We start from the raw sequence: 15,547 nt of genomic DNA, 5'->3' as shown, positions 1-15,547 counted from the left end.
ATATCTATTTCAGCAAAAAACGTGTTATTATTATTTACAAATCTGGGCAAAGATGCATTCTTATTATTATTGGTGTATGAAATATCAACATTAAATAATTGTTGCAGCCGAGTTGTACGTTGAGGGATACGAATTTTAATTTTCTCAAGCAGTTGAGGGCAATCTGAATTGTTATTGCATCTTTTGTAAAGGAAAACGGTATCATCGATGATTCTTCTAAATTGTAAGGTATCGATTTTGTGATGTACTGTAGCTTCTTCATAGTTATTGAAATTTAAAAATTGATGATAGTTTAGGTGATTAATATATTTTTTTAAATTCTTTAAATTCTTGAAATATATTTGGAATATTGAGGAGACCAGACAGTGGAACAATATTTAAGGATACCGCGTACATGTGCAAAATATAGTGTTTTTAATGTCTGTGGATTGTTAAAAGGCTTACAGACTCTTATAATTAAGCCCAAAGCTTTGCTTTCTGTCTTCTCTATATGGTCTTCATATGTAAATTTTTTATCCAAATATACTCCAAGATCACGAATACAGTCTACTTCAGTAATTTTGTATACATTTATAAGGTAAAAGGATGGAATTATTATCTTATTTCTGGTAAAGGTCACTTTGTAGCGTTTGGAGACATTTAAATAAAGGAAATTATCATTGCAGTATTTAACGACCCTATCTAGGTCTCTTTGGAGGTTGTCAATATCTTTTAAAGATTTTATTTGGGTGAAAACTTTCATATCGTCGGCGTACAGGGAAAAAAGGGCAAATTCAAAGCTGTAAAAATATCTTTTTTGTAAATATTAAAAAGAAGAGGACCTAGAATTGTATTACTTATGAAACGAATCATTAGAGAAATACAAGTACTTATTCGTTATCGACATCAATTATTCCGACGGTAATCTGCCGGTAACTCTTACTTAACCGGATGCAGTTTTCAATGTCAGTTTTACAACAGACAGACGGTATTGTGTCACCGACACTGACATACCTCGCTACTCGCTACTACTGTCACAACACAGGGCCAGTTGCTCAATCGATAAAATGACACAATATTATATTAAGTACCTCCTTTATTTGTTATAATTAGTTAAATAAATAATATGTAGACGGAGCAGTTGTATCACAAAAAAATAAGTTTGTAAAAATATAAAGTTAAATGATATACACGGTTTTCAGGGCTAGATCGCGAAACTTCAGTGGAACATTCCTCATAGTAAGCCTTGAAAAAAATCCTTTTTTTTTTCTTCAAAAAGTGATTTAAAAAAATATATTTTTAAAAAATTATCTCAAAATGTAGTTTATTTCTCGGACAAACAGTCCCTCCACAAACTCCTAGCCGCTTCACTTGTCCGCGTCTGGTGCGTATCGCTTCGTTGGTCAAATACGTTTTTATCTCAATTTTCAATTGTTGAGGAAGGGTAGAAGTTTGCGGAAGGGATGATAGTCCGATAAATTAAAGATTAACTCCATTTTGAGAAGAAAAAAATTAATTACTTTTTGGGATTTTTTTAAAGCTTACCGTGAGGAATGTATCTTTTAAGTTTCGCGGTCTGGCCCTGAAAAACTCTGTATAATTGCGTTTTTGTCATATGTGTAAAATGGGTTATAATCTTAATTTTTTAACGCAACCAATTCTCATTATATATTAAAAATGCTTCATCTGATATGAATTATTTTTTTTTTAGAAATTTGTTATATTCCTCGCAAACTAATGGAAGGAATAATTTAAAATTTGGCGAGAAGTTAGGTAAACCCTTCATTCAAAACATAAATAAAAATGTGTATTTTGTATTTTTAACAAAATACACGTAAACTGATTCTGGCGGAACATAGAAAAAATGTTTTTTGTCAATTCCTTGGAAAGAAACAATAAAAATTAAAGTAAGTTCATATGACGTACCGCGATGAATGAAATTTATTGAGCATTGTTAAGCCAAAATGATTTATCTAAAGATACAGCGTATTAGCATAATACGGGCGAATTTTGACTGTCATGACGAAACGCTTCAATTTACAATCACATAAAGTTGGATTAATAAAAACCTGACGTCAAATTATTTATGCGTTTTTGTCAAAATTGACAAAGTAGGTTGTTTCGTCTTATTTTCCAACGCAATCAATTTGGTCCCTTTTGAAGAAATTAAACTAACCTAGGTTTAAGCCTGTACTTGCAAAAAAACAATAAATATTTTTATAGAATAGAATCCTCTCTTACAGTACACCGCCAACACATTTTTTAATAACTTTGACCCACGCTGTCTCATTGAAATATAATATATTGTATCTTTCTCAAAAATGTTCTTTGTCTTTGTTGTAATATGTTAATATTCACAGCTCCCCAGGGAGTTGAATCCAGTCCTTGTCTACGAAAATTTAGACGAACTCAAAATATTGTTATATTTAAATATAAGTGATTATATCATCACAACTACTATTCAATTTCCAACCACAAAACGTCGAGTTAACAAAAATGTGAACTTATAATATAATTGATATGTTTTTGTCAAAATTAGCTGTTTCGTCTTATTTTTAACGCAAATTATTATTCAACTTTCTCATTTTTTTACTTAACATTTTGTCGTGCAACTGACTGGCCCTTAAATCTCCACAAATTTGTCCTGGTTTACAATAACTCATAAATCTCTTATATGAGAATGGATTTGATGCAATTAATTACCGGCGGTAGATATTTGGACGTTTTTAAGCAGTTTCGACCATTTTCAAGTAATTAATTAAAAAATATTACTCCTGCGCTGCTATTCCGAACTCTCTCGCCGTCGTAGAAAACACTTTTTTAGCGCGTATTTGAAATGTGAATACGCGCTATAAAAGCTTTTTTTCGGCCGCGAGAGCGTTAGCGAAAAAGCATTTTTAACGCGTATTTACATTCTAAATACAGAGCGATCTCTTCGCGATCTCTTAGCGAATCAGTTTTGCGTAGAGCTGTCACCCGTTTGTCGTTTGGTTGTGTAAAATTACTACCCCTTTATAAACTTCGGTATTTATATAACAAGTAATTTTTTTTTTCAATATTTTTATAGTTTGATTATAACATTATGTACACAATAATTATTTATTTCTTCGTAATGGGAAATGTAAATGTAAATATATGTATTTGATTAATGTAAAATTGTATTTAGTTGTAATATTGTATTTTTATTTGTTATTAATAAAAATAAAGAATAAAAACATTGATAATTTATTTATTTTTGAAAAAAATTAAAAATAACTACTTTCTTTTATCTCAATTGCCTGACGGTACAAATTTATAACAACTGTTTTTTTGTGTATCGAGTTTCTAAAGAAAAACAAGAAAAATGCCTAATAGTTTTTAAGTTATAAATAACATAATTCAAAAACAAAAAGTTCAAAAACTCTAGAATGTTTCAGTTGAATAAAATAATAAATGTATTTTTTGAAATGATAATATTTTTCCTTTCCGACCACCGACCTCCAAGTCCACATTCGTATGATAATATTTTATTGACTAATAAATGCATCGTGTTCCTACGTGTGAACTGCAATAATAGCAATAAAAATGTATTAAGTTTTATGTGCCCTTTTCTGCCAATAAACAATAAACCTTCGTGACACAAATGATGGGTGTAATTCGTTATGAAAACATTTAACATTTTTATTATATTTATCGGAACGCAATATATCGAGAACTTAAACGCACGCTTTTGCCAAAAAAATTGTAAATTTGCACTAAAAACAAGAAAAAACTGTACATTTTATTTTACCAATTTTACTAGGAGGTTAAAATTTACTCTATTGGTTAATTTTTTTTTATTTATTTTTATTTATTTATTCATATTTTTTCGCTTACAAACTATAATTAATAATAAAAATAATGTGACCTCACTGGGGTTTCCCGTGCCGAGGACACTTAACAATTTAGTTTTTTTTTATTACATTTGAGAATAAACAAAGAAGACTCACTTAAAAAACAAACATAATTAACAAATATTCAGACAGTTTTAAAAACAAGGTATTTATGTACATCTATATTATTTATATTGAAAAACACACAATGAAAACAACAAAAACCTAACATAAGCCATACAGTTGTGGAACAGTTGATTCAGCATTGGTATGGGCGAATGAGACAATCCATTTTACTTCTACCTAGCTCCACTATCCATTTTTTTATAGCCTTTTTAAACATTTTCTCATTACCAATTGCTTTAATAGATAGTGGAAGTAGGTTATAGATTTTAATTGAATAATACTAAAAATTCCTTTGTCTGAAAGTGGTATTAGTTTGTTTTTGTTTAAGTTGTTTAATACTAAAAAGTCTGTAAATCGCCATATACCTCAGAGAAATAATCACCAGAGAAGCCCCTTTAGTGCCACTGCATACTCAGAGTAATAATTCGGTAGAAAAACCACATTTTTTTGGTTTGGTTTTTAGTTTAACAACGAACGTGTAACGGACGGTTTCGGTTTGCGCTTGCAATTCTCGACGCAAGTACTTGCGACTCATTATATTGCTGTAAATTGTAGCTAACTTCGTGGTTGATAATCATAGAATGGTTTTTGTACGTATGGGCGATTCTACTAAAAATGCACCTTCTCTAGTCACCTACAAAAAACGCCTGAAACATTATTATATATCCCCAGAATCCTTTTTATCCCTTTTCTTTCCTTGGTTCCTCTTTCTCTCTCCACCCAAACTCATTATCTGATCCCACGTTCCTCATAATTTAATATGTATAACATAATGTCCCTTATAAAAAGTTAATATATTATGTGTAAGCCTTATCTCCCAAATAAAAAACAGCTGTTGGTTTGAATTAATTAGGTTATTTTTATTTTATAAATGTATCTTTTGATATATATTTATGGTTTTCAAGTACAACATTTTGACTAGCCCTTCGTTTGACCAGTCTGTTTTTTGGCTGGCTGAAAGATATTTATTTTAGCAATAAGCCCGCCGAAGTACTACTTCTTTGTATTTGAAGTTTTAAATAAATAAATAAATGCCTTGAGTATGTCCAAATGCCCGCAGACTGGCTGGATTCTCTCCCTAGGGAGTCGTTCATATTTAAATTTATTGCAACAGAGAGGGAAAAGGTTTTTGAGAAGGGAATATGGGAGTCCATGGATGTTCAAACATAGGCAGAATGGCGAATGTTACACAGTGTGTAAAGTGGCCACTTAAACCAGCTAATGACAGGCCAATGCCTAGACTCCCATATTTCCTTCTCAAAAATGTTTTCCCTCTCTGTTGCAATAAATTTCAATAAATAAATATTAGCCAGTGGCGTGTTATTACTCGAAGTTATACACTATTATTTTCTTACATTGGTTCAAATGAACGTAGTTATGCAGAAAGCAGCTAGTCCACAATTTTGAAAAAATGAGATATTGATGTTATCGGGAGCAGTAAGGTGTTCTGCTAAAAACAGCCAGATTGCTTTCATATAAAAAACTATATTAATCACCTCCGGAAAAGGGTGTCGATCACAAAAACGGCATTTCTTAATTTGCAGAAAACACCTACTAAACTTAAAAAATCTTATGGTACTTTAAAAATCTTTTAAACTGGTCAAATACACAATAACATTCTTGTTTGTAATATACAAAAAAACTTATGTATTCATTGTTTATCGTTTGTTCAAGTCAAAAACATTTAAACTATTGTGTAGATTTTATAATAAACTCTTTTCACAAAATGGCTATTATCTCAGTTTCACTTTTCTATGGCTGGCTGCTTTCTGTATAACTACGTTAAAATGTTTGACCAAGAAATTAATGCTTTAAACATACACAATGTAAGTAAGAACGCAAAGCAGTTAAATGACTTAGGGGGAAAAATACGTCATATTAAAAAATATATTTTTTCCTCAAACCAGTGCCAGTGCACCCCTGACCTACTTATCTAAAATAATTATATAAATGAATTACCAAAATAATAATGACTGCAAGAGTTGTCATTATCGCGGGAGGTCTTTTACTCAGAGTAAACAAATATAACAAAACACGATAAAAATACTTTAGTTGACAGAGATTAACCAGTCACACCTGTTGCTAGGAATATATATGGGTGGTAAGGTGCTAAGCTTTCCTTTCCTCGTGACTTTTATCTCGGCTTTTGGGAGTGACGTCACGACAGTGATCCCTTCTCGGTTAGCGATAGCAAAATTATGTTACGTGTTGATGATTACTTTTTATGTTTCCAGGGCCCGGCAGGTGAAAAATACAGTTCTGAGAGTGAAATAGAATCAGGATCCTGGATAAGTGCTTTGCCTCGATCCACGCTTAAGATACTTTTCTAACAAACAAACATATTCCCGATTTTCTTCCTGGATCAGGTGATTTTTTTACAAATAATTGATGTCTACCATTGTATAGTCTTATAGGAGTTTTATTTGCCGTCTTCGGACCTACGTAAGGTCAGCGTTGCCAACTTCTATCAAGTCAAAATAGGTAGATTCTTTTTTTTTATTTGTTTATTTTATATTCTTTTATTTAGGAAACATACAGTACATTTACATAGTTTTTTTAGTATATGGTTGCGAATTATGTGGGTATGCATTGTTAACAATGTTTATTGTCACAATTCAACATCCTTTTACCCACAGCCACTGTTCACTACCCACTTCAGCATCCTTTGACCTTCCGCCACATTAAGACCTCGTGTATTGAATCGCACGTTTATTTTGTTGAACGTGTGCCACATCATAGACTTTGTTTCCACCAACCACCAGTGTTCAGCTCCATATCGGGGGCCTGTCCTAGTGTTGATGCCACTCGCAGTTGACCAGTCAGACCACCGCAATTCCGTCGAACGAAAAAAAGAATGAACCAGGTTAGTGCCATCCATTCCTAATCCACCTCATTTATTGGGGTTGTGACCAATTGACACTGCATAACGCATATCGAGGATATTCACTTATTTTATTAAAATAAAAATACAGTCCATTCAGCTAAATAATATCGTAGAATCCCTAGGGCTTCGCCCCCCACAATTTCTCGCCCTGCATCCACGTGAGAATTCGTTTTCCTACCAGTATACAAAATTAGACTAAACTCTAATGGACCACTGAAGTTTCCATATTGTATTATCATTATATTATCTAAGGTTATCAATCAACTATCATTAATATGTATTTCATTATATGTATTTCATTTATATGTAATTTATTGCTATGTAATTATCCTTAATTTTTTTAATACTCTGTTCTACCTCTTATGTATATTGTAAATATGAAATTTAAAAAAACATTTTTTTTAAATAAAAAAATTAACTATTTTTATTTTTTCTTGTACAAAAAAGAAGGGAAAAAAACATAAATGAAAGTAGTTTAAAAATTAAAATCAAAGTAAAAAGTTATTTTAAAAGTTTGTACCATCAGACCAATTGTCGTGGAGAGGGGTGGAGGGGATGGTTTAAGTTTGGGTAAAGATTTGTTGTCCACCCAAAAGCCGTCGCTCACGGCTTTTGGGTGGACAGCTAAGTATGTCAAAAAATAAAAAAATGATGAAAATTTCATAGATAAAACCACTTCTATGTTATAATTTTATTACATAAAGAAACACGGGACCGGGACACTACGCATGGTTATATAATCACGTGTTTACACGGCTCCGGGATACAAAGTGTTGAATATCGGTAAAATTTCAGTGGAATCCGGTAGATCGGTAGATTTCTCATAAAATCGGTAGGGTTGGCAATGTACGGTGCATAAATTATGCAGTTAAAAATTTATATTTTTAAAATTTAGATATATTATTTATTTACGTACTTACTTATATCAACCTAACATTTTGTATTTAGCTTTTTGGTAATTTTCCAATAATATTCAATTGAAATAAAAAGTGTAACGAAATACAATGACTAATTCATAATTACTAATGATAACAATAATGAATGTGTTGAATTTATAAAAAATACAAAATAATGATCATAGATAACAATTTAAAATTACGTAACGAAGTATCGGATAAATTTTCAAAAATATTAAATATAATAAGGACGCGATTTCTGACTTCCTAAGGTGAGACCGACTGGAACTCAAAACAACCTTTTCCATCGTCCATGGGCGAACCGTGTATAGAAGCGATTGTGCGCAGCTTACTATTATATTTGACTATCCATAATAATGTTTTACTGTAATTTTTACAAGAAAACAAATAATCATTTGTATTTTTCTCAAAATATAAATAAAAATATGAATAAAACGCGCCCAGCGCCAGCAATGAGCCAAGGAACTAGCCGATTACTACAGCTTATTTCTTCATACAAATCAGTGTACTATATTTTGAACATCTTAAACCCAGTTGCGAGATTTTTCTCCTTGAGTAAACTTGCAGATTACACTAATTCTTTGAAGATTCTCGATTTGGAAAACAGTATTTTTAACATTATTTCTTAAGGACTATTTTTCTTTGAGATAACACATGTGGCGCTCGACGCGGCCGTTTTTTACACTATTCATTTCTAGAACAAATCGGCCAGTTGACATTTCAATCGTTATGATAATACCTCACGTTGACTGAATTATAAGCTTTTACATAAGTTATGTGTTAAATTAATAGATAATATAGCTACATATCACAAAGTAACGTCGTTTGAGTTGATTTCATAGATGAGAGTTGTTGCATCACTCAAAACCACAGAAAAAAATACCAATTAATAGTATATATACATTATATTATGTACCTTCTATGTAGGTACAAATAAATGATATTTTTTTATAGCTTACCTATAAATAAAATCACCGTTCGCCACTGCTATCGCCTTGTCTGAAACGCCTTCAGAATGTGTTGAAACTAGAAAATTTTGGTTCACAACTCTGCAGAAACGGCGAGAAAGGGGTGACCTGATATAGACATATAAAATACTCAACAGCTATAGTTACCTATAGCTGCCCAAATTTGGATTTCACGTTAAAACTTAAATAAGATGCTTAACTTTGAGGCCACAGTCTCAGGCTGGAGAAAATCAGATTCAACCTAAACCCACGGAAACATTTGCTGAGCAACAAGGTTGTTGATAGTGGGAATAAGCTGCTTCAAGATTAGTCTAAATAACTTTAAAAATTGGCTAGATTTGATTTGGAAAAGTTAAAACACGCAAACAACTATCTTTTGTCTAATAGCTTTAAGCTGATCGCTTAAAATAAAAATTATAATAATAATGATATCTTCTCTTCCGGTGCCTTGTCAGGTCCCCAGACGTTGGCGATCACTGCAGCGAAAGCATCTCTGTCCTGCGCTACTAAGGACAGGTCCTCAACTCTCATTATTGGATGAACTCGATGTAGTGATTCCTGGGAAAAGATGTCCAGAGTGGTTTCCCGTTGCCTTCTGTGGTGGATTTTTCTGTCAGCCTTAGCTGGTTGGTTTGGAGGCGCAAGAAACTCGTCTACCTTCCTCTCGTTTTCTGCTATGATCACACCACGCTATGAGTGATCTGTGATCACATTGCCCAGGGTTATCGAGTTGGATTAGTCAGCAGTGTTGCCGGTATTACGCCCTACACCAGCAAGATGATACTCACTGTTTCCCTACAGACAGTTCGAACCCCCGTTTTGAACATTTTTAATAAGTTGCCAGAATGTCTCAAAGAAGCTGGAAGCATCTTTACTTTACTCAAAACTATTTTTTATGCAATTACAAAAAAAAACCAAATTATTTAGTTGAATTGCATGACTGCAATTTGTTAGTGGGTGCATATAACTAAGATCTTATTGATTATATTATACACACATTATTATCTCTTAATTCTATAAGATTACAATGATCATTACTATTTTTAAAAATACATCGAAATTATCTAGGTACGGGACAAAAAAATAAATGCATAATGGTCCAAAGAAAAAAAACTTAATCTAGAAAATCACGCTCCAAAATTATATACGTCTCTCTCTTGAGCTTCATATATTTTTGTGCCTTGGAGATAAAAAACATTTATTTATTTATTGACGGACTTATACAGTACATTCCAACAATGGTAAACACATTTTCTTATACGGAATACAGGTACAAATGAAATGAAATGCAACCAAAACAATAAAAAATAATTACTACCTCAAGACAAGATCTGGTCTATCTTAGTGGTTTTTAAAAATCTATAAGACCAAAAAATAAGAAGAATGTAAAATTGCAGATAAATTTAATTGAGGTGTGTTTATTTTGATTATTTTATAGTGTTATAGTGTAGTAAGTAAATTTATAAGACATGGTAAATTTACAAACTAAATAAATAAGCCATTCTCGTCACCAAATACACTCAAATTTCTTTACTATACTTACGTGCGTAATCAACTTGAATTCGCTTCATTAATATGGTCCCCTCAGTATTATGTATTAATCAAATTGAAAACAGTCTAAATAAATTGATAAGGAGCCTGGAATATCGTTTTGGCAACAGTGAAAATGATTCAATCAATTTTAATATAGAATCACTACAAAAAAGGCGCCTTACATGTGATTTAATTTTTATTTTCAAAATTCTAAATAATATAGTTGATTCGCCGTAAAACTTGTAAAAACAATTATACCTCGAATTCATTCATTTGACGTACCTGTAGAAATTATAATGAACTCAGTATTGATGTAGACATTTTTAACTGCACGTTGCATTTGTAGAGAAAATTTCTTCATGGGGTCGATTATTTGGGATAGTTGCTGAATGTGCATCTTAAGTCTTGAGTGGTTTATGCTACGTATATGTGCCACATGTAATGCATATGTTTGTGTGTGTTTTATATGTGCGTTCATGTGTGTGCGTGGATGGCTCGGAGTGTACATTATATTTATTTATTTTAATTTATTACATCCATGTAAAACCCAAATGTTAACAATTATTCTCTTTTTTTTGTCACATTTAACATTTATATCTTTTGCATAATTTAAGAAAACTTAAATGGTCTTTTAATGTTTTAAAATTGTTGTTTTTAATACTTATTATGTATGACTATGTTTTCTAAATAAAATAAAAAAAAATAAAATATTAAAGTTGTTTTTTAACAGTTATTATTATTTGAATCTCCCTCGCAACTAACGATGTTCTATATGTAATATAATAGGTAAGTACGATACATATTCCATTATAAATTGTATATCCAAATCTTTATCTACGTGACTTTTTAAACTTATAATAATTTATTGTAGTCTTGTGACTTTAATTACTTTAGATAATCCGGCCGCTTAATATAGGTACGTGTACATAATATAATTAACGATTATTGGTGGGTAAATAATACATGTGGTGTGTGACACCTGATAACTGGGTAGGTAACAGTAAACACCTCTCAGGTAAACATTTATCAAAGTTTATTGCCCAAATTAAGGAGAATATCGTCGTAAAACATTTAGACCCCCTCTAAAGAACAAAATATTTACTTAAGGAAATAAAATGGTACTCGTATCAAGATTGAGATTGAAGTTATTTTTAAAAGGGGAATATGGAAGTTTAAGGATTTGGGGGACTTTTTTATTTATTTATTTTACAGAAACAAACAGTCAACAATGATATAATAACATAAAAATAACAGTTTAAAGACAGACCAGCGAAGTTCCTAATTAAACAATCATAGATATTAAATTATTGTACAACAAAAAAGTGTGTTTGTGTGTATTTGTATGAGAGCAAGTGTAGAGGTTTGTTTGTGTGTATTTATATGAGAGGGAGTGTAAAGGTGTGTTTGTGTGTATTTATGTGGGAGTGAGTGTTCGGGTTTGTGTAAGCGTGAGCATCATTAAATAGCAAGTGGGAGCGTATCGCAGCCAGAAAGAATTAGTCTTATTTTATTTCAAAATAAATTAAGGGACATGTTAAATATATCAATAGATGAGAAAAAAGCATTAAAGTTTGAGCAAGAACGATAGATGAAAGAGTGTTGTGCATTGTTAGTGCTACAGACTGGCAGATGGAATAAACACTTATTTCTTGTCACGTGAAAGGGGACTTATGAACTCTCATTGGCTGGTTTAAGTGACCACTTTACACACAGTAACATTAACCATTCTGCCTATATTTAAACAATAACATTTCCTCGAATCTTCCGTCTGTTGACCAGTGTTAAGCAAAAGAGCTGAATCTCTAGACAAACACAAATTTCAATTGATTTTTACGCAAGTCAGCGAAATGGAAATATATTTTTAATATACGATTTGTATATTTTCTTTTGTTTTGTTGTTTTATTGGGTTAAATGATTTATATAAGATGTTTTGATCGTGTTACTTAGCTTCAAAAATAAATATTAAACGGGTTAGAAAATAATGCAAGATCTTGTGCAGTTTATGGTACGATTCTGGTAGCAAATCTTCGACCATTTTATTTGCCATTTTACACGGGACTGTTTCTGTACGTAGATGTTTATGGCACCATGACAGATAACGGGAAGTTTCACAGTTAACAAAATGAGCTATCTAGTGACGACGCAACAGCTATAGTCCTTAAAATATAGCTTGATTAGAATGACAGCTGTCAAACTAATTTCATTAGTGATGGGAAATTGATCACTGATCTAATCGATTTAATTAGTTATTTCATGCAATCATGAAACTGTTTCCGAAAATTGATATAAAAAACGCAAAAACAAGCCTATTATAGTGTGTTTAACACAATTATTCACCAAAAAATGAGACATTTATACTTTTTTCATGAACAACATCAAATAAATTCTTTTTTTATTCGATCAATTTACATTGATCAATTTGTCCTATCTCTAACGTTTTTGCGAAATGATGTAACCTTGTAAGAACGTCGTTAATAATTAGGTTTGTTTTAGTTTTTAAGCTGATTTCATATATTAATGTTGATTTATGTTTCAAGCATTGTATTAAAAAAAAATATAACACGCCAGATACAAATGATTTTTCGTGTGTCAATATAAATAACTCCTTTGACGTTACTACAAAGTTATGTCGTCACTTTTTCTGACAACTGTCATTCTAATCATGTTACATTTTTAAGAACTATAACAATATATTTTTATGCGATCACCAATCAACAACAGGTTTCTAAAATAACATGGATCGTCGGATGAAATTAAAATTTTAGATACACGATCTTTACTTTGCTACGCCACGTATTATTAAATAACTTATTATTTTTTTTGGGAAATGTATTTTTTTTTTGGATATTGATTTGTCATAATATTGCATAAGAAGAGTGCCGAAAGTTAATAATTGCGCTACGATAAAATTGTGTATTAAATAAAAAAAACGTCATTTCTATAATTGAGGATATAAAACATGAAGATAGTAAAGACTATGTGCGCATTTGTTGATTTGCAAAAAACGTTTGATAAAGTGTATATACATGGACAACTGATAATTAAGGATATCAAGTGATATACCATGGTTGTTTAATATATACACGGACAACTGTATGGAAGAGATAGAATGTATGGGTATTGGAGCAAAAATTGCTAATTTTTCAGTAAGCTACTTGTTGTATGCTGATGATGCAGTTCTGTTAGCAAACAGCAACGAGGATTTGCAACAAATAGTCCCTAGAATGTATGATGTATGCCTGGAGAGCGAATTAGCGATGAACGAAAGTAAGGCAAAAGTGATGGTATTCGAAAGGGGAAGTGAGGTTACTGACTGCATAATAAATGTAAACAACGAATATCTCGAACAAGTAGAATAATTTGTGTATCTGGGAAGCATGTTTTCAAGAGATGGAATAGTAGAATAAGATGTTGAAAGGAGAGTTAAAGCGGGTTACAAAATGAACGGCGTACTAAGCACAGTAATTGTTAATAAAAATATGTCAATCAAAGCTAAACTGGCAGTGCATAGCGAAGTTTTAGTCCCAACACTTATGTATGGAAGTGAAACATGGAACTGGCAGAGAAAGGATGAAAGCTGAGTGAACGCGGTTGAAATTCGATCTCTTAGATAAATGTGTGGGAAATCAATGTATGACGGTTACGAATGATGAAAACAGGCGAGAGTGTAAATCTGAGTCGAGTATAATTGATAAGATTAAGAAAGGGTCTCTGAGATGGTTTGGTCATGTAGAACGAATGGACGACGAAGGAATGGTAAAACAAGTATATATGGCGAAAATGTAACGTGAAGACGAGGACGACCGAGGAAGACGTAGCATGATCAGATTAACCAAAATCTTAAGTCTGGTCATATCAAAATCAGACAGAACCGAAGGGCATGTAAGATAAGATGTATGAATGTGGAAGAAGCAAAAAATGTATGCCAGGATAGACGTGTCTGGCAGTCCATTTTATCTGCCTACCCCTACGGAGAAATGGCGATGGTAGTAATGGTAGAATTGTAAAGACAGTAAAGAAAAATCCTTTGTTGAACTTCCAAATAAAACAATAATTAGACCTAGTACCATTTTCTGACCCACGTAATACGAATTTTAGTTTATAAAGTTATTTGTTGGTTGATACGATCATTTTTTGGGCCAAAAAACTTAGACAGCCATCTGGAGTGCAAGTAAACAATAGCTATCCAAATAAATCACGTATCCTCGATGCTTTAAATACAAATAAAGCTATTGTACCACTCCAAAGATAAATATTTTTCGTCATCGACTAAAAAACATTTTTGGTCAAAGTCCTCTGATACCTACTGATATCAAACACGCCTTTAAAAAGAATAATCGTACTAATTCTATATTTTTTTTTATCCTTTAATCTGCTTACAATTCTAATAATCCGTGAGACAATCAATAGCTCTATTGCTAACATTGAAATCAAAAGTATTGTGTTATGAAGAGAGATAAAATAAATATTTTAATCATAAGTAATGCACACACTAATTAATAATGGTAATGTATCATAAGTGTATCTATTAATGACACTAATTTCATGTATTTACTATCTTAAATCATATCGGTTTATTTTATCAAAATGTTTACACATTTAATTGATCATGTTACTCGAATGACGTATAGATGTTGATTTCTGGATATCTCTATTCCTGACTGGATAAGCCATAAGTATGAACATGTGCTTACCGTTTAACCGTAATCACTTCATTATTATTCATAATTATGGTGTAGTGGGCTGGGGAGGTTGCACGGCGTCTATCATGAACCCCCTAATAAATGTACAAGAATCAATACTTAGAGTGATGCTTTGATGTCCCCCAACTTTCCCGTCAGAGACATTGTTTCGATTTATTAAGATACTAAATATTAGACGTTTTTTATAAAAGAGTCATTGACGCATTTTTGGTCATGCGGTTACAAGAGGAGATCCCAGCAGCGTGCTCGTACGAGGTTTTCCTGTAATATGAATTATTTAATACCCAAAACACGTACGACTTTCGCTCAGAGAAGATTCTCTTTTGTAGCCCAAAGAGTATTCAATGTCCTGGATATATGGAGTTCTCCAAAACGAAAGCCATTTTCAGGAGAAGTGAACAAGGTTTGTCTAAGGGAGACCATTGCAGAAAACTACTGCGAGACATTGCATGGATTTATATACTATTCTTCTTCTTCTTCTTCCGCAGCCTTATTCTCTCCACTGCTGGATAAAGGCCTCTTCCAAACGTCTCCATTCCTTCCTATCACCCGCTTTCATCCACGTTTTACCGGCAATAGAGGCAA

The 15,547-nt window shown here is 32.0% G+C and overlaps 1 long non-coding RNA gene across 2 annotated transcripts; it reads left to right on the top strand.

The window, feature by feature from the left end:
- The first annotated feature begins 5,943 nt into the window (after positions 1 to 5,943).
- LOC148273351 (uncharacterized) lies at positions 5,944 to 10,841 on the top strand. Of its 2 annotated transcripts, XR_015824601.1 has the most exons (4): positions 5,944 to 6,057; positions 6,191 to 6,322; positions 6,593 to 6,819; positions 9,181 to 10,841. It is a non-coding gene; the product is annotated as an uncharacterized LOC148273351 (long non-coding RNA). The 2 variants fall into 2 exon arrangements; XR_015824600.1 differs by lacking the exon at positions 9,181 to 10,841 and having other exon boundaries at positions 6,593 to 7,003.
- Positions 10,842 to 15,547: the final 4,706 nt, after the last annotated feature.

This window comes from Micrasema longulum, unplaced genomic scaffold (assembly GCF_059751315.1).
Source record: "Micrasema longulum isolate JH-2025_06_02 unplaced genomic scaffold, ASM5975131v1 h1tg001973l, whole genome shotgun sequence".
NCBI lineage: Eukaryota > Metazoa > Arthropoda > Insecta > Trichoptera > Brachycentridae > Micrasema > Micrasema longulum.
The sequence above is the reverse complement of the archived record's forward strand: the minus strand, read 5'-3'. Positions and strand labels throughout refer to the sequence as shown.